Source organism: Oryx dammah, unplaced genomic scaffold, assembly GCF_014754425.2.
Source record: "Oryx dammah isolate SB20612 unplaced genomic scaffold, SCBI_Odam_1.1 HiC_scaffold_29, whole genome shotgun sequence".
In the NCBI taxonomy this organism is placed as follows: domain Eukaryota; kingdom Metazoa; phylum Chordata; class Mammalia; order Artiodactyla; family Bovidae; genus Oryx; species Oryx dammah.
Window position 1 is genome coordinate 103,597,151 of NW_024070213.1, and position 21,197 is coordinate 103,618,347.

The 21,197-nt window shown below is 37.0% G+C and overlaps 1 long non-coding RNA gene across 1 annotated transcript; it reads right to left on the minus strand.

Moving 5' to 3' along the window:
- Window positions 1-7,967: 7,967 nt before the first annotated feature.
- On the minus strand, window positions 7,968-20,408 carry LOC120858426. Its single transcript, XR_005719863.1, has 3 exons — window positions 20,398-20,408; window positions 8,977-8,983; window positions 7,968-8,077 (listed from the first exon to the last, which is right to left on the minus strand). It is a non-coding gene; the product is annotated as an uncharacterized LOC120858426 (long non-coding RNA).
- Between the last annotated feature and the right edge of the window lie 789 nt (window positions 20,409-21,197).

A 21,197-nucleotide genomic window follows, 5' to 3' on the forward strand; every position in this document is an offset into this window, starting at 1 on the left:
GTGCTTCATAGGAGCTCTCTTAATTCCATCCCAGTCACTATTCCTCTCCTTTCCAAAGGTTACTATCAAGGCTTAAATTATCAATTTCTTTGAATTACAACTCTCTATATAAATGGAATTATAAAGTGGGCATTATTTTGAATCCAGCTACTAAAAAGCCTGTTGATAAAGTGAAAGAGGAGAGTGAAAAAGTTGGCTTAAAGCTCAACATTCATAAAACTAAGATCGTGGCATCTGGTCGCATCACTTCAGAGGAAACAGATGGGGAAACAGTGAAAACAGTGTCCGAATTTATTTCTGGGGGCTCGAAAACCACTGTAGATGGTGATTGCAGCCATGAAATTAAAAGGCGCTTACTCCTTGGAAGGAACGTTATGACCAACCTAGACAGCATATTGAAAAGCAGAGACATTACTTTGCCAACAAAGGTCCATCTAGTCAAGGCTATGGTTTTTCCAGTGGCCATGTATGGATGCAAGAGTTGGACTGTGAAGAAAGCTGAGCGCCAAAGAATTGATGCTTTTGAACTGTGGTGTTGGAGAAGATGGAGAAGGCAATGGCACCCCACTCCAGTACTCTTGCTTGGAAAATCGCATGGATGGAGAAGCCTGCTGGGCTACAGTCCATGGGGTAGCTAAGAGTTGGAGACAACTGAGTGACTTCACTCTGACTTTTCACTTTCATGCATTGGAGCAGGAAATGGCAACCCACTCCAGTATTCTTGCCTGGAGAATCTCAGGGACGGCGGAGCCTGGTAGGCTGCCATCTCTGGGGTCGCACAGAGTCGGACACGACTGAAGCGACTTAGTAGTAGTAGTAGTAGTAGTAGTAGTAGTAGTAGTAGTAGTAGTTGGAGAAGACTCTTGAGAGTCTCTTGGACTGCAAGGAGATCCAACCAGTCCATTCTGAAGGAGATCAACCCTGGGATTTCTTTGGAAGGAATGATGCTAAAGCTGAAACTCCAGTAGTTTGGCCACCTAATGCGAAGAGTTGACTCATTGGAAAAGACTCTGATGCTGGGAGGGATTGGGGGCAGGAGGAGAAGGGGACGACAGAGGATGAGATGGCTGGATGGCATCACCAACTCGATGGACGTGAGTTTGAGTGAACTCCAGGAGTTGGTGATGGACAGGGAGGCCTGGCGTGCTGCAATTCATGGGGTTGCAAAGAGTTGGATACGACTGAGTGACTGAACTGAACTGAACTTTCATTCAATATTATATTTGTGAGACTTATTCATGCTGTTGTGTATAACAGTAATTGTGTGGAGTATTGCATGGTATGAATGTAAAACAATTTCTCTTTTGATATATATTTGGATTGCTTCCAGATTATTACAAATGAGATTGATAAAACCATCTTTCATGTGTTTGGTTGACATATATATATATATGCATTTCTGATAGTAATATATCCCAGAGTAGAGTTCTTCAAAGGTTCTATATTTTTCCAGAAAACTGATTTTCTGAATAATTTGAAAGAGTTCCAATTCATTTTCAAATATGGTTGAATCAATTTACTTTTCCATCAGTAATATGTGAGTTCTGATAGCTCCACATCTACACCAATACTTGATAATATCAGTCTTTTAAATTTCATTATTTGTGGTGAATGTGTTGTGATATCACTTTGGAAAGAATCTTATTGCAGAGAACATTCTCTTACCTGCTGTGCTGTGATAATTTTCTCATGTTCAACATAGGTCAAATCTTAAATCTTTACCACTTTCACTTCTAATCCACAAAAGCAAAGAAACTTAGTTAAAATAAAGGCAAGGAAGCTGGCTGACATGCTATATGATATGCATACTGATTCTTGCTGGAATTTTTTAAAACAACAATCCAACCTTTTAGTTAAAATTCTGGATGCCATTCATATTTACAAGACTGTAGCAAACCACTGTGTACCATCCTATGAGCATGTTTTGAAATATCAATTATCTTAGTAATAAACAACAAAAAGGAAATTGTTTTATCTGTTTCTCCCATTTCTCCCATATTCTCTTCACCATATTCCACATAAGTGGTTATCTTCCCTTCTAGAACATCCTTCCATTCATGGACACAATATAATCTGGTTTATGTCACAAACATCATTACCCTTAGAACTTGTCAGTATGTTATGCTACATATCAAGAGGTAATTAAAGTTGCAAGTGGAATTAAGCTTGCCAATCAGTTACCTGAAAGTAAGAGATTATCCTGAATTACCAGGGTGGGGGCTTCTGCCTGCAATGCAGGAGACCTGGGTTCAATCCCTGAGTCAGGAAGATCCCCTGGAGAAGGAAATGGCAACCCACTCCAGTATTCTTGCCTGGGAAATCCCATGGACAGAGGAGCCTGGTGGACTACAGACCATTGGATCGCAAAGAATCAGACACAACTGAGGGACTAAACTACCACCATCAGGGTGGGGCCAGTGTAATCACAAGGGCCCTCCAAAGAGAAGAGGGGAAAAGGGTTCAAACCAGAGAGATGACATCATAAGAAAACTTCAGTAATATTCCTTTGTGTATATGTACCACAGCTTTCTTATCCATTCATCTGCTGATGGACATCTAGGTTGTTTCCATGTCCTGGCTGTTATAAACAGTGCTGTGATGAACATTGGGGTACATGTGTCTCTTTCAATTCTGGTTTCCTCGGTGTGTATACCCAGCAGTGGGATTGCTGGGTCATAGGCAGTTCTATTTGCAATTTTTTAAGGACCTGGTGTGTTGCAGTCCATGGGGTCACAAAGAGTCAAACATGACTTAGTGATTGAACAACTACTAGTTTCTTGGTAATAAAGAGTAAGTTCCAAGCCTTTTTGTTTGGAAATGCAACAACAACAAACAATCGGTTTATATTTCTTTAAAAAGCAGTTATCTTTTGAAACAGAATCCCTGAGAAATCTTAGAACATGAAATTATGTGATTTTCACAAATAAATCATAAATTATATAATATTAAAAAAAAAAGAAACCTTGAGTGGCCATCATTGATGGCTTTGAAGATGGAGGGAGACCACAAGCCTAGGCAGGCCAGAAATCTGTAGAAGCTGTTTTAAGGCAAGAAAATTAAATACTCTCAGCTTCCAGAAATGGATGCAGTCATAACAATATCTTCACTTTAATCCAATGAACTCCTTTGGATTTCTGACCTCCAAGTGACTGTATATGTAAGGAATTAATACTACAGCAATAGGAAACCAATATAAATCTTGTTTTCTGAAAGTGGGGAGCTGCCGTAAAAAAATACCTAACAATGTGTGTCTTTTGGATTAAGCGATTGGCTCCTGAATTTTGAGGAATGTAATAAAAAATCATAGATTGCCTTGAATAGACCTATAGGAGAAATATAGGTATTGGTGACTCTGCTACTAAAGAGTGGGAAGATTTTTTTTTTATTATTTTACTTCACAATTCTGTATTGGTTTTGCCATACATTGACATGAATCCACCACGGGTGTACATGCATTCCCAAACATGAACCCCCCTCCCACACCCCTCCCCACAACATCTCTCTGGGTCATCCCCGTGTACCAGCCCCAAGCATGCCATATCCTGCATCAGACATTTTCTTATTTTCTATGGGGGAATTTGATAATATGGAATATTCTTATTCAAGAAAATCTTTATTCCCTTTGTCTTTACATGTTTCATTCTTATTTCTTCATCAGACCTGACTATACCTTTTTTTTTATTTTCTTGTTTAATTCTGTGTGTATTGGACACACTTTTATCTTTTATAACTCTACATAGTCTAGATGGTGTCTGTGATGAATGACTTCAAATGTTCCTACACAGAAATGATTCAAAAATATTTGTCTTCCATATGGAAGTCCTCATTGACCTCCCAATTGAAAATACAATTGCCTAATAAGTAAATATAATAAGACATCCCTCAGGTAATTAAAAATTGAAATGTAAAATAAATAATTTTTTAATGACCTTATTATTACCTTTTAAATCTGCTTCACTCTCTAAACTGGTGCTACTTTCATAAGTTCAATTAATGGAACAAGAAATTTGAGGTTATCTTCTACATATTATTCTATGACTTTCTTTATATCTGCTAAGCCAACAGATTCTGCTTTTTAATTTTCTAATAGTTATCGATCACTTATTATGTGCCAGGTACAGTTTTTCAAAGAAAAACACATATATTAATTATTTCAGTCCCAATAACAATCACATGAATTATATTCTATTCTCCTCATTTTACAACTAATCTGAGACAAAGGAAGACATTACCCAAGACCATGCAGAAGTGAGTAGACAAGATGCAATTAGGAAGCAGAAAGCCTGGCTGTAGTAGGGCCTATGATTAAATAATCATGCTGTACTATTATCTCTCTTTTCAAAAATTTATTTTTTACTTAAGGATAATCGCTTTACAATATTGTGTTGGTTTCTGCCATACATCAGCCATAGATATATGTATGTCCCCTCCCTCTTGACCCTCCTCCCTCTTCCCAGATCTGGGTTTGAGATCCTTGAGTCATACTATGCTGTACTATTATCTCTTTAATTCACCCTTTATTTCATTCAGAAAATAGTTTCTTGCTTTTCTAATCTGAATTTTGTTGTTTTCTTTCTGCCTTAATTCTGTCTTTCTCTCTTTTTCTTCCTCTATTTTCCCCTTTTCCCCATATTCTTTCCTTCATTCGTTTTATTTTCATCCCTACTTTTTTTACCTAAAAGGCTATTTTAGTCTCTCTCTAATGTGATTCAAATGCTATACAACTGTGAAGACTCTGTGCTTCCACTGCAAGGGGGAAGGGGCTACACGTCCAATCCCCAGTCAGGGAACTAAAATATGCATGCTGTGCAGTGCAGCCAGAAATAAAAATAAGAAACACTACACCACTGTGCAAGCAATTACTTTGAAATAAAAATCTGAGTCACCCAGTTGCTTGATACCCTTTAGTAGTTTCACAATGCCATCAGAATAAAATCCATTTTTATACAACATTCAAAAGATTTAACAGGTTTCATTAAATCTTTAATCTTATTTTCACCCCCTTTCTTTTCTTTGCATCTTGTTATTTGCATTTATAAATGTTGCATGGGTTCCTTTGACTTCCCAACTTTGTATGTCAGTTAATAACTGTTTTATATTTCTTATCTCTAGATGACATGAATTGTGTGTGTATAGTCTCTTTCTACTACTAGAATGTAAGCAACCCAAGGACAAGGATATCTAAACAATTCACTGCTTTACCCCAGCATGTAAAAAATTCCCAGTGTATAGTTGATGCTCAATCAATATATGATGAACAGATAAATTAATCAGAAATCAACTGAGAAAAGTGTGGTGCTTGTCATTTTTGTAGTAAGCCTCTGAAATATATTGCTGCCTCAAATAAGAGTTAGTCTGTTACAGTTGCCATCAACCAGCCCTGTGCATTTCACCTACTCGTTATATCATATTCTTTACAGTACCTGCTATGATTTCTTTACAAGTGTATCTTTTCTACTTGGTAGAAAACTTCCTAATGATATGATGCTCATACTTCCTTTCCTAATTATCACTTTTCAATCTCCAATTGTACTTTAATATCTGACAAGATAATCAATAATTGCATTGCATATATAGCTGAATTCCATTTAATTTTAGCAACATATTTTTTTTAATCTCAGCATGATTTTATACCGATCTACTTAGATGAGAGTGTGACCTCATTTTTCTTTCAGGTATTTGTTTAGTCCAGTTTAAGAAATAGCTTGAAGACCCTCTCTGCTGCTGCTGCTGCTAAGTCTCTTCAGTCGTGTCTGACTCTGTGCGACCCCAGAGATGGCAGCCCACCAGTCTCCCCCATCCCAGGGATGCTCCAGGCAAGAACACTAGAGTGGGTTGCCATTTCCTTCTCCAATGCATGAAAGTGAAAAGTGAAAGTGAAGTCTCTCAGTCGTGTCCGACCCTCAGCGACCCCACGGACTGCAGCCTTCCAGGCTCCTCCGTCCATGGAATTTTCCAGGCGAGAGTACTGAAGTGGGGTTCCGCTAGCTACTCCTATTCATTGTTCAGTCTGGTCCAACCCTTTGTGACTCTGTAAACTATAGCCCACCAGGCTCCTGTGTCCACGGAATTCTCCAGGCAGGAATAGTGGAGTGGGTAACTATTCCCTTCTCCAGGGGATCTTGCCGATGTAGGGATCAAACCTTGGGTCCCCTGCAATACAGGCAGGTTCATTACCATCTGAGCCACTAGGGGAGCCCCTGCTGCTGCTGCTGCTAAGTCACTTCAGTCCTGTCTGACTCTGTGCGACCCCATAGATGGCAGCCCACCAGGCTCCCCTTTCCCTGGGATTCTCCAGGCAAGAACACTGGAATGGGTGGCCATTTCCTTCTCCAATGCATGAAAGTGAAAAGTGAAAGTGAAGTCACTCAGTTGTGTCTGATTCTTTGCGACTCCATGGACTGCAGCCTACCAGGCTCCTCCATCCATGGGATTTTCCAAGCAAGAGTACTGGAGTGGAATGCCATTGCCTTCTCCAAGGGGAGGCCCTAGATACTCCTAATCAGATACTAATTTTAGAAATAAAACACTTTTAAATAAATTGATAATTTTTCATAAACAAGGGCAATGTCTTTTGTTCCTTTTAATCTCTAAAAATTAATTAACATTGTTTGATTTATGTAATAGTGATAAAGAAAACTATGTTACTGCCCATGACTGCAACGTTCCCATTTCCTCTTTCCAAAATGAACATTACAAATCCCTCTCTTCTCTCCTCATCCTCCTTTAACTCGCACTCTTAGCTCACAGGTAAAGCAGATAGACAAAATAAACTCCCTGATCTGCATTGTACTTAATCTTTTCTTATACCAGCATCTGTACTCAAACTCCTTGCCTATTTGTCTGTTTCCCTGGAGATAATACCCACTGACTTTTTAAAAGAAGATTTATTAAAGTATAGTTGATTTACATCATTGTGTTAGTTTCTGCTGTATAGCAAAGTGAATCAGTTATACATACACATGCTGCTGCTGCTAAGTCGCTTCAGTCATGTCCGACTCTGTGCGACCCCATAGACAGCAGCCCACCAGGCTTCGCCATCCCTGGGATTCTCCAGGCAAGAATACTGGAGTGGGTTGCCATTTCCTTCTCCAATACATACACATATATCCGCTCATTTTTAGATTCTTTCCCAAATAAGTAATTACAGAGTATTAAGTAGAGTTCCCTGTGCTGTGCAGAAGATCCTTATTAGTTATCTACAGTATTTCATAAATAGTAGTGTGTATATATCAATCCCAGTCTCCCAATTTATCCCTTCCCCTTCCCCTCTCCTAATCATAAATTTGCTTCCTATATCTGTGAATTTATTTCTGTCTTGTAAAAGAGTTCACTTGTATCATTTTTTAGATTCCACATATAAGTGATATATTATGATATTTATCTTTGTCAGTTTGACTTACTTCACTTAGTATGATCATCCCTGAGTCCATGTATGTTGCTGAAATGGTGTTATTTCTTTCCTTTCATATGACTGAGTAATATTCCATTGTGAGTGTGTGTCCACACCATTTATTTAACCACTCCTATGCTGATGGACATTTAGGCTTCCTCCATGTATTAGCTATTGGAAATATTGCTGCAATGAATATTAGGGTGCATGAACCCTTTCAAATTATGGTTTTCTCCAGATATATGCCCAGAAGTGGGATTTCTGGATCATATGGTAGTTCAATATTTATTTTTTTAAAGGAACCTCCATACTGTTCTTCATAATGTTTGGACCAATTTACATTCCCACTTAACACTGTAGAAGGGTTTGCTTTTCTCCACCCCTAGGCCAGCACTTATTGTTGGCAGACTTTGATGATGGCCATTCTGGCAGGCATGAGGTGAGACTTCTCTGTGGTTTTGATTTGCATTTCTCTAATAATTAGTGATGTTGAGCATCTTTTTATGTGCTTTTTGGCCATATGTATGTCTTCTTTGAAGAAATGTCTGTTTAGATTTTCTCCTCATGTTTTGATTGGGATTTTTTTTTAATTGAGCTACATGAGTTACTTTTATATTCTAGAGATTAACCCCTTGTTAGTTGCACCATTTGCAAATATTTTCTCCCATTCTGTGGGTTCTCTTACTTTGTGGTTTCCTTTGTTGTGCAAGTTTTTAAGTTTAATTAGGTCTCGTTTGTTTATGTTTATTTTTATTATCCTAGGAGACAGATCCAAAAAGATATTACTATAATTTGTGTCTCAGAGGGTTCTACCTACATTTTCCTCCAAGAGTTTTAAATCATCCAGTGTTACATTTAGGTGTTTAATCCATTTTGAGTTTATTTTTGTGTTTGGTGTTAGAGAATGTTCTAATTTCATTCTTTTACACGTAACTGTCCACTTTTCCTGGTACCACATACTGAAGAGACTATCTTTTCTCCATTGTACATTGTTACCTCCTTGGTCATAAATTAGTTGACAATAGGTACATGGGTTTATCTCTAGAATTTCTATACTGGTCTATATTTCTGTGTTTTTTTTTTTTTCTGCCAATACCATACTGTTTTGATGACTGCAGCTTTACAGTACAATCTGAAGTCAAAGATCCTGATTCCTCTAGCTCCATTTTTTGTTTTTTTTCTCAAGATTGCTTTGGCTACTTGGGGATCTTTGGTGCTACCATACAAATTGTAAATTGTTTTTGTTTTAATTCTGTGAAAAATGCCCCTGGTAATTTGATAGGTATTGCATTAAATCTGTAGACTGCTTTGTTCAGTATAGTCATTTTGACAAAGAATGTGGTATATCTCTCCATGTCTCTGTGTCATCTTTGATTTTTTTCACTAGCATTTCATAATTACCTGAATACAAGTGTTTTGCTTTCTTAAGGAGGTTTATTCTTAGATATTTTATTATTTTTGATGTGATTGTAAATGGGATCATTTCCTTAACTTCCTTCTAATCTTTCATGTCAGTATACAAGAGACTTCTGTGTATTAATTTTGTACCTTGCAACTTTACCAAATTCATTCATGATTTCTACTAGTTTTCTCTTTGTATCTTTTCTATGTATGAAAGTAAAAGTGAAGTTGCTCAGTCATGTCCAACTCTTTGTGGCCCCGTGGACTGTAGCCTACCAGGCTCCTCTGTCCATGGGATTTTCCAGGCAAGAATACTGGAGTGGGTTGCCATTTACTTCTCCAGGGGATCTTCCCAACCCGGGGATCAAACCCGGGTCTCCCGCATTGTAGGCAGACGCTTTACCCTCTGAGCCACCAGTTTCTATGTATAATATCATGTTATTTGCAAACAGTGATAGTTTTACTTGTTTTCCAATTTTGGGTTCCTTTTATTTCTTTTTCTTCTGCAATTGCCATGGCTAAAACTTCCATGACTATGTTGAATAAAACTGGTAAGAGTGGATATCCTTGTCTCATTCTTGATCATAGAAGGAATGCTTTCAGTGTCCACCAAGAATGATATTAGTTGTGGGTTTGTGATATATGCCCTATATTATGTTGAGATATGGTCCCTATATGCCCACTTTCTGGATAATTTTTATTATAAATGGGTGTTGAATTTTGTCAGAAGGTTTTTCTGCCTCCATTAAGATGATCATATGGTTTTGATTCTTCAATTTGTTGATTGGCATATCATACTGGTTGTTAGTTGCTCTGCTGCTGCTGCTAAATCACTTCAGTTGTGTCCAATTTGTGTGACCCCATAGATGGCAGCCCACTAGGCTCCTCTGTCCCTGGAATTCTCCAGGCAAGAATACTGGAGTGGGTTCCCATTTCCTTCTCCAATGCATGAAAGTGAAAAGTAAAAGTGAAGTTGCTCAGTCTTGCCCGACTCTTAGCAACCCCATGGTTGCTCCTCCATCCATGGCATTTTCTAGGCATTTTCATGGCTACCAGGCTCCTCCGTCCATGGCATTTTCTAGGCAAGAATACTGGAGAGGGTTGCCATTCCCTTCTCAGGGGATCTTCCCAACCCAAGGATTGAACCCAGATCTCCCACATTGTAGGCAGATTCTTTATTGTCTGAGCCACCAGGGAAGCCCTATCATATGATTGGCAGACATTAAAATATCCTTGCATCCCTGGGATAAATTCCATTTCATCATGGTGCATGATCCTCTTAATGTGTTGTTCAATTCCATTTGCAAGTATTTTGTTGAAGATTTTTGCTTCTTTTTTTCATCAGTGTTATTGACCTTTCATTTTCTTAATTTGTGGTATCTCTGTCTGACTTTGGTGTCAGGGTGATGGTGGCCTCATAGAAAGATCCTGAGGATTCCTTTTTCTGCAATTTTTGGGAAGAGTTTCAGAAGAATAGGTGTAACTCTTCTGTAAATGTTTCATGGAATTTGCCTGTGAATTCATCTTGCCCTGGACTTTTATTTGTTGGAAGTTTTTTTTTTTTTTTCCCTTTATCTGGTAGTTTCAATTTCAGTAATTGTGATTGGTTTGTTCATATGGTCTGTTTCGTCCTAGTTCAGCCTTAGAAGGTTGTACCTTTCTAAGACTTTGTCTTTTTCTCCTAAGTTGTTCGTTTTATTGGTATATAGTTGTTTGTAGTAGCCTCTTAAGATCTTTGTGTTTATGTGGTGTTCATTGTAATGTCTCCCTTTTCATTTCTAATTTTGTTGATTGGCGCCCTCTCATTTCTCCTTATGAGTCTAGAAAAGTTTTGTCAATTTTGTTTATGCTCTCAAAGAACCAGTTTTTAATTTCATTGATCTTTCTCATTGTTTTCTTCATCTCCTTCTCATTTATTTCTTCTCTGATCTTTATGATTTCTTTCCTTCTACTAACGTTGGCTTCTGTTTCTTCTTCTTTTTTTTTTTTCCTCTCTGGCTACTTTAAGTATAAGTTTAAGTGATTCATTTGAGCCTTTACTTATTTCCTGTTGTAAAATTGTATTGCTATAAACTTTCCTCTTAGAACTGCCTTCATGTGTCTGTTAAGTCTTGAATCATCTTATTTTTGTTGTTATTTGTATCCAGATATTTTTATTTCCTTTTTGATTTCTTCAGTGAACTTTGGTTATTTAGTAGTATGTCATTTAGCTTCCATGTGTTTGTATATATTTTTTTTTTACTTTTTTTCCCCCCTGTAATTGATTTTTAACCTCATGGAGTTGTGGTCCGAAAAGATGTTTGATATGATTTCAATTTCTTAAACTTACTGAGGCTTGCTTTTTGGCCTAAGATGTGATCTATCCTAGATGCACAGTATTTTTACCTGGGAACATCCCTGTGAGGCCTGTGTGGGTTTAAGATTTTTTGGTGGAAAATTTGTTTTTATTGCCAATATCTGCAAACTCATTCCTCCAGTATATGCTGACTGTTATGCCCTTGGTAGGAGGTTGACTGATGTTTTGGTGCCTGAGCCTGCACTGGATACTGCACAGGGCCTCCCATTGCTCTGTGATTGTCACTGCCCTGGCAGAGGTGGGGTCTGCTGCCTAGTTGTTGGAAGAGAGGCTTTTGTTGAGAATACAAGCAGTGAGGTTTCTGGATTAAAAGATACTCATAAATTCAGACAACAGAGAATGAAACTTTTCCAGAATGTTTGTAGAAATATACACTTTCACCAGCAACATATGATATCCAGTTTCTCCACATTCCGGTCCAAACTTGGTATTTTACATATTTTTTGTTATATTAGTCTAGTGTGTATATTTTAATGTACAATTTAACTTTTTTTAGCCTTCTGCCATGTTGATCCAATTTCTCTGTTTTGTTTCTTTGTTTGCATGTTTGTTTTCTGCCATTCTATTTATGTTCATTACCCATCATTAAAAACAAAAACAAAAACAAAACTTCTTAACTGTTATTTATGAGGGTTTTGGTAAGATATGGAGTTAAGTGTATGTACACAATCTGTCAATCATTAGATATCCACTAGTCAATTTTCAGATTAAAAAAAAAAAAAAGATGCAATAAAAATGCACTTACCCTAAAAACTATGCAAGTATAATTCTTAAACTGAATACTTTTTTTTTCAAATGAAATACTTAACATTAAATATACCTTTCTTCTCTTGCTCTAGAAAGTACATTATATTTGGGAGAATTAATTTAACTTACTATATTTTAGCTACTTTATATTATCTTAAACTTGTTTTAGTCTATGTGCATTTTTCCCCAATATATATACACTAAAATTTTAGCAATACTTTAAGTTCAGGAAATCTAGAACTTGATAATGTCATGTTTTTTCTTGCTAATTTTAGCATACCTACAATACAGTGCAGTCCTTCAGACTCACTTCTCTGATCATACAAATGTAGTATATTGAGTCAATAACTTTAACACAAATAAAACAATTTCTTGATCTATGGTATTCCAGTTAAATCAGATCTGATTTAAGAGCCTACTTGTGAAGGCCATATTGTATTACAATTTATGATCCTTTTAGTTTTAAAATGTATTGTCTTTAATGTGACAATAAAGCTTTCTGGTGAGTGAACAAAGCAATCAGGTAACTAGCCATGGTAAACAAATCATTTTGACATTTTAATAAAACTCAGTTTTAAGCACTTCCCAGTAATGTTTTTTAAGATATCCTAAATTCTATCTAGCCAAGAAGTTTTCCTTATTCATGAGCATATGGAAAATAGATTATTATTTTTTAAATAGGAGGCCTTCTTTAGCACACACTTTAGTAACAAATATAGTGGGTTTCAGTAAGGTATTGAAGTTAAGCTACTACTTTTTTCAAATTTCCATAATCCCTATTTTTCCAAATTTCTGAGTCAATAAACAAATATATTAAATAATATAATACTTTTAAAAATCGCCAAGCAATTCCCCAATATCCAATAATCCAAGTGTAGACTTGGACTACAGTTCAGGGAAGAGACCTAAGCAGGGCTTCTTAATTTATTCTGATTTAAAATAAGAGTAAATGCATCTGAAAGACAGACATGATTTCTGAGCAGCAGAAACAAGTATGAGCAGACATTTTAAGGGATAAAACATGCATGCTTATTATAGGGGGAGAAAAAAATAGAATATATGAACACTGGCTTTGACTAGAGTGATATGGCTTACTAGAAAAAGATAGAATATACTGAAATTGAGGACAAATTCATTAATTTTATTTCCTGGAGGATTGGAATGAATAGGGCTTTCCTGGTAGCTCAGCTGGTAAAAATATCTGCCTGCAATGCAGGAGACCTCAGTGGTTTGATTCTTGGGTGGGGAAGTTCCCCAGAGAAGAGATAAGCTACCTACTCTGGTATTCTTGAACTTCCCTGGTGGCTTAGATGGTAAAGAATCCGCCTGTAATGTGGGAGACTTGGGTTCAATCCCTGGGTTGGGAAGATCCTCTGAAGGAGGGCATGCCAACCCACTCCAGTATTCTTGCCTGGAGAATCCCCGTGGACAAAGGAGCCTGACAGGCTATAGTCCTTGGGGTCACGAAGAGTCAACATGATTGAGAGACTAAGCACAGCAATAAATAAAACACCAGAAGTTCCTTCAGTGGTTTCTTCCCAATAAAAAGGGTACGGCGGAGCCTGTTGGGCTGCCGTCTACGGGGTCACACAGAGTTGGACACGACTGAAGTGAGTTAGCAGCAGCGGCAGCAGCAGCAGCATTTGCTTAGGCTTCAGTAACAAAATTCCAGAGTCTGGGTAGCTTAAACAACATATACTGAGTCCCTTGCATACCAACCTTCAAGTTGCAAACTTTTTCAAAGATGTAGATGTGAGTTTGCAGGTCCAATCACATAAGTTAGTTCACGTGTCTGGTGTACATTGTCGTGTACGTGCATCCTCTACAATTGGTTGTGCTTCTGTGTGCTTTAGAGTACTGTATAGATTATAGTAGTACAGTTTTTTTTTTATTTCAAGACCAGGATGTCTGGAAACAAGCATAAAAGTAGCAGCAGTGATGTAGCTAGTACTACTAAGAAGTTCCAAATGATAACAATGTAAACAAAAGTAAACTTAATTGAGAGAATGGAGAAAGGTGAAAAGATGGTAGACACTGCTCAATCTTATAACATGAATCATTCAACCACTGGCATCATTCTAAAGAACAGGGAAAAGATCATGGAACATGTGATATCTTCTGTGCTAATAATGTCATTGATAATATCAAAGAAGTGTGGGAAAGTGATGGAGGAGATGGAGAAACTTCCCAGGGTGTTGAAGCAGGATCAGCATCAACGTTGAGTCCCACTTAGTTTAATTTTGATTCAAGAGAAAGCTAAAGGCCTTTATGAGGACTTGAGGAAGAAACACTGAAGAATCTAGAGCACATCTTTTAATGCCAGCCATGGTTGGTTTCATCGGTTCAAGGCTAGAGCCAACATTCATAATGCGAAAGTAAGTGGTGAGGCAATGAATGCAAATACACTAGCTGCCCAGAGGTTTCCTGAAATCCTTCAAGAAATTAGTGATGAAGGTGAGTATTTACCTGAATAGGTTTTTAATGTGAACGAGAAACAATTGTACTGGAAGAGGATGCCAGTCTGAAGTTACATCAGAAAGAGGAAAAGTTGATGCCAGACTATAAAGCAGCAAAGGATAGGCTAAATCTGTTGTTTGGTGACAGCGCTTCCAACAATTTGAAGCTTAAGCCTCTCTTAGTTTATCATTCAAAGAACCTAAGAGCCCTTAAAAACATAGCCAAAGGCTTTCTTCCTGCTGTGAGGAAGAGTAAGCCCAAAACCTGGGTTAGACGTGCCATTTTCCAGAGTTAGTTTTTCCACCACTTTAACTTGGAGATAGAGAGATATAGCTTGAAGAAGGATGTCCCATCCAGCATTCTTTTGCTGCTCAACAATTCTATGGGCTACCCCCCATTCATGGACAACTTTCATTCCAACATCAAAGTAGTGATCTGTCAGCAAATACTACATTGCTTATCCAACCTGTGGACAAAGGAGTTATAGTGACTTTCAAGAAATATTATTTATATCACACTTTTTGTTAGGCTGTAAAGATGAGTGACAAATCATGAACAACCTTGCAGCAATTTTGGAAGGACTGTGACATCTACAAGGCCAGAAAAAACTGACTTTGCTTAAGTCACCACGAATGGGGTTTGGAAGAAAATTTGCTTGCAGTTTTCTTATGATTTTTATGGATTTAAGAAGATAGATGAGGAGTCCAAAGAGGTCTTCAGCAACATAGTGACCCTCAGCAAGAAGCTGGAGCAAGATCCACAAGAGGGTGACTTCACTGAACTCTTTGCTATGCAACATGAGTTTACTAATGAAGACCTGATGGAACTGGAAACCCAGAGTAAGGATGAAGAGAGATAGGAAGAAGAAGAAATCACTGAAGAACTGAAGAGATTCGTGATGCAGGAAATGGCAAGGGGATTTTCTTTATTTGAGGAGATGCTGTCAGTTTTTGATGCACAGGACGGATTGTAGAATGTTACATGGAGATTACAGCCACTGTTCAGAATTCAATCCAGTGCTGCCATGCCATCTATGATAAGACAGAGAAAAAAAGAAGAGCAGCTACTTAGACATTACTGGATCACTTTTTCCAGAGGGTAGCTAGAATTGATCGAGCAAGGAACCAGAACCTGTGCCATCAGCGTCAAGTGGGAACGACACTGCAGCTTGCCCTCCATCTCCTTTTGCTGAAGATCCTTCAGCTCTACAGTCTCCCACCATCTCGCCTTCCTCCAGGCAGTAACGCTTCTAGCCTGTTCACTTGATGCCAGTTACCGTATGCCAGCTGTTGTACTGTACTACCTGTACTTTTCAAGGTATTGAACTGTAAGATTAAAAATGGTTTTTCAATTTTTTTTTTAATTTTCTGTTATTTGTGTGAAAAGTATTAAAAACCTATTACAGTACAGTACTATCTAGCTGATGGTGTTAGCTGGGAACCTAGGCTAACTTTGTTGGGAAAATGAAAGTGTTTGTTGCTCAGCCACATTCTAAGGAACTGGGGATTATGACTTCACCATATGAATTTGAGGACTATAACACAATTCAGTCCATAAAAGGAGAACAAAATTCTGGATAGATGTTTTCTGTTTATGAGAGACCAGCATGCCTCTTTTCCCTGCCACCTAATACATACAATACTAACTTTAATGCATGCTTCCTTTGCTTCAATGTATACATGCAATGTATTTAATTAGTTGTATTCCTTTTATTAATAAATCACCCTGAAGGGAAAAGCAAAGAACAATCTATAATGGCTAATGGAATTTCTTCCAATAATCTTAAACTATGGTGGTGGACAAGAGATTAAAAATATGATTCTTGTAGGGCAGAAATAAGTGTATAATGAATCTTTTAACCCAGACAGAACACTTTGTCCAATACATACTAAATACTAATATCTTTTTTTTTTTGGTTGATGATAGTGAAATGAAAAAAAGAAAAATCCAGTAAAAGTCTTATTTACTCTTTTTAAAATCTACCAAATATCCCATGGGCACTTCAAACTCAGTTTCCACCTACACCATGGTTACCCCCATTAAATTCAGCCTCTTAGGGACTAGAACCACAATTCTCTCCATAATGCCTGTCAGGAACTGAGGAACCACTGTTAATTTCTTACACTCACAATTCCAGGCACAAAGGTCCTTAAATTCTACCTCCAAAAAAACTGTCATGCAATGTTTCTCTCCATGCCCAATGTCACTCTTTGGAGAGAGAGAGATATATACACACATACATACATACACACGCATATAATGTGTGTATATATATATATATATAATACTAGATATATATGCATATACAATATGTATATGAAATAATATATATATTATCAGATTTTATATATAGTATTTTAACCTAGCTTCCCTGGTAACTCAGTCAGTAAAGAATCTGCATGCAGTGCAGAAGACCTGGGTTGGATCCCTGGATTGGGATGATCCCCTGGAGAATGAAATGGAAAACCACTCCAGTATCCTTGCCTGGAAAATCCCTTGGGCAGAGGAGCCTGGTGGGCTGTAGTCCATGGGTTCACAAAGAGTCAGGCTTGACTGAGGGACCAACATTTTTTTCTCACTTTACTGTATTACTTACCCAGCTATTATATTGATACCAACCTCTATCTCTGCTACCCTATACCAACTTCCCAATTTGTTTCTATCTGTCAAACAGAACCCTGACAATAGCAATAACTCCTCTTGTGGCATACGTATCTTACCACCCAGCTCCCTGTTTACATTTCTGATCTTTGTCATGGCCGAACATATGCCATGCCTATGTTAAAGTTATACTAAATATTTTATAGATTGGATCCTTAGGTTTTATATTTTAATCACTCTGTCAGGAAATATACTTATTCACATTTTTCCTCCTATTTCTTTCTTGTCCTTCAGAATGAAATCAGTTCAGTTCAGTTGCTCAGTCTGTCTAAATCAAGTGCCACCAGAATGAAATAGTTTCCTCCTTATAAGAAATTGTTTCCACAAGTGTTCCCCTCCTTTTGGGAATTAAGTACTTGCTTACTTTGCTCCTATAGAACTCATGCATGTTTCTGCTGGATTAACAATGTATCTCAATTGTTTGCTAACTTGTCTGAATCTCCATCTAGAATGTGTATTCTCTGGACTCAGTTAATATTTGCTGTTTTTATTTGGTTTCATTTCCACTTGTCTTTTTTTTTTTTTCCACCAAGTAAAAGCTGAATAGCAGTAGTAAATATTTGACAATACTGGGAAAACTCATTTCCTCTAACAAAATAAATCTTAGTTATGTTGCATGATGCAGGTTTAAATTCTAGGTTTCAAAATTTCCAGGCAAAATACATAGAAAATATTTCCTTTATTTTGAATGTGAAATAGATCTTTAAGGTGGGAAATGTAAACAGATCTTTAGAGGTGGAATGTTGAATGAGATGAGGAATACTCATAAATTAGAAGGTTGTTTGGTTTCAACATACATGCATCATATGTAAATTCATCATTCATAAATGCATGGTAATGAAAATTTTTTGGAGTCTTACTATTTTAGCTATTTATTGGTGTATCTTTTGAAATAACAGCTTCCATTTATTATCTGTCATAATTCTCTGGGGCTGACTTGGCTTAGCTGGTCTACTCTTTGTTGCATATACAAAACATACCCAACTTATAATGGTTTGACTTACAATTTATTGACTTCATGAGGCTGGGAAAGTAGTACACATTCATTAGAAACCATACCTCAAATTCTGATACTTCTTCCAAACTAGCAATGTGAGGTAAATATTTTCTCACAATAGTGGGTAGTGGCAATGAGCCACAACTTCCAGTCAAACAAGGTGAATAACCAATATACTTAGTAATGGCAATGGTTATACCAATGCAGAAATTCTGCTTTTCACTTTCAGCATAGTAGGCAATGTGTTACATGAGATATTTAACACTTTATTATAAAATAGACTTTGTGTAGATAATTTTACCCAACTATACACTAATGTAAGTGTTCTGAGCATGTTTAAGGTATTAGTCACTCAGTTGTGTCTGACTCTTTGCATTCCTATGGACTGTAGCCTGCTTAGCTCCTCTGCCCATGGAATTCTCCAGGGAAGAATACTAGAGTGGGTAACCATCTCCTTTTCCAGGGGATATTCCCGACCCAGGGATTGAACCTGGGTCTCCCACATGGCAGGCAGATTCTTTTACCGTCTGTTGGTCTAAATGCTGACGTTCAATAGGTTATGCATATTAAATGAGTTTTCAATTGACAAAATTTTCAATTTAAGATGAGTTTACCAGGATGTATCCTCACTGAAAATCTAGAAAGATCTTTACTACCATCTGGACTGCTTTGATCTAGTGGCTTAATCAGGGCAGGAACATTCAAGATGACTTACTCCTGTAAATCACAATTGATGCTGGCATGGACCACGGGGTTGGGTATGGTTTCTATGAGACAGCTTTGACTTACACAGTATATGTAAGATAGGTAAATAAGAAAATCTTGTTTAAAAAATTAGATCATAAACAGCTTGAATGCCATCTTCAGGCATTTGACTTTTTATAATTTTAATAATCATTGGAAAGTGATGAAATTTACTAAGCAGAAGACTGACTTTTTTTCTTTCTTTTTAATTGAAGGACAATTGCTTTATAATACTTTTTTTTCTGCTATACATCAACATGAATCAGCCATAGGTATACATGTGTGCCTGCCTCTTGAACCTCCCTCTCAGCTCCTACCTCATTTCACCCCTCTAGAGCCCTGGTTTGAATTCCCTGAGTCATATAGCAAATTCCCACTGGCTATCTATTTTACATCTGTTAGTGTACAAGTTTTCATGCTATTATGATGTCTTTATTTTCTTTATTAGCTACTGGATAAAAGGTACTTGGGGTAGGAAGGATACTGTTGGCATGTACTAGTTGAAAGTTTATTTAAAAAACAAAACAAAAACAGATATAACAAAGTAATGTTAGTTGGAGAAAAAAGAATATTTAAAAGGCATCGTATCAAAATGATAGGACTGTCTTGATTGTCTCAGGGAGAAATGGGTGAGACTGTGTTTGATGATGAATGGGAAGCTTTCTATTTGGGGAAATAGACATCTCTTGCATCATTTATGGAGGCACAAACAGAAAACTGCATAAAATCTAAAGGGAGGATATGAGTTCAGTTTAGTTGTAACCATATCTGAGGTGGCTTTGGTACATCTGGGTACTTTGAAATGTGGCTCTCAACATGAGAAGAAGAGGAGATAGAAACATAGATTTTGCAGTTATCAAGAATGAACTTTGGAAAATATAACTCGGGTGAAGACAGGCACTTTTGTATATTATTATAGGACTGTAAATTGATTAAAGTTTTCTCAGAGAAACTAAAGAGTGTGAAAAATGTTTCCATTAGAATAAGTATGGGAAAATATCCTAAGCTGAATATGTAATATGTATTCAACAATTGTCTCTTAGTTCAATGATTCAGAGGCCACATCTTGTCTTTCTCCTCCTTGCTGCTTCCCTTTGAACGAAATCATGTATACTGGGACAGTGTGGATAATGAACATTTGCTTGTGTGACTAAATTGTACAACCCTTCAGGCCTACTTTTGCAGTTGCTCTTTGTATTAGAATAAATGTAGATTTTTAAAAATCTAATGAAGGTGCAACAACAGGCTTTTTCATTACAAGTATCAAAATAACCACTGAAGGAAAAAATTAGCTTTTTGTAACTAGATGTTTGATGATCAATTTGAGGATTAGTATTAAGAGACACAGAAATCATTTGCAGGAAGATTTCAAGGAGTGCTTCCTCAAGAATGTCAAGATAATAGCAGAGAGTGTTTAGAACAGAAGACTTAAAACCTTTTCTAATATTCCACATAATAACTACCTCAAAGCCAGATGTTGACTATAACACCATCATAAACCTCAAGATGGAAACCATAATTAATAATATGTGCAGAGAGAGAATTTGAAATAAACAGTAATAAAGATGAAATTATAAAAACTTTCAAAAACTAAATTTTATGTAACATAGAAATATCTCAATATAGTTAAAGAAATGTGACATGTATATTTTTATGTTTTTATTCATCCAACATATTCTTTTTATCATTATCTGAATATATTAATATTTTTGCTAAAAATTCTGGAATTACAGAAAAGCATAAAAAGTTAATTAATCACTCTTCACCTCAGTATTAAAGGAAGAGCTCTACAAATATTTAGGTATCCAAACTATAGCTATATATATTATCATATGTCAGTTCAGTTCAGTCACTCAGTCGTGTCTGACTCTTTGCAACCCCATTGACAATAGCATACCAGACCTCCCTGTCCATCACCAACTCCCGGAGTGTGCTCAAACTCATCTCCATTGAGTCGGTGATGCCATCCAACTATCTCATCCTCTGTCATCCCCTTCTCCTCTGGCCTTCAATCTTTCCCAGCATCAGGGTCTTTTCAAATGAGTCAGCTCTTTGCATCAGGTAGCCAAAATATCAGAGTTTCAGCTTTAACATCAGTCCTTCCAATGAACACCCAGGACTGATTTCCTTTATGATTGACTGGTTGGATCTCCTTGCAGTCCAAGGGACTCTCAAGAGTCTTCTCCAACACCACAGTTCAAAAGCATCAATTCTTTGGCACTCAGCTTTCTTTATAGTCCAACTCTCATATCCATACATGCCTACTGGAAAAACCATAGCCTGACAAAAATTATCAATTAACTATGAGCATTTTCCTGTATTACTAAATAATCCATTTATCTTCATGTAAGTCAATTTTATGGCTGTATCATAATTTATTTCTTAATACTGAGAAAATATCACTTAAAGTTATTGGATGGTAGACAGTGACATTGTAGTGT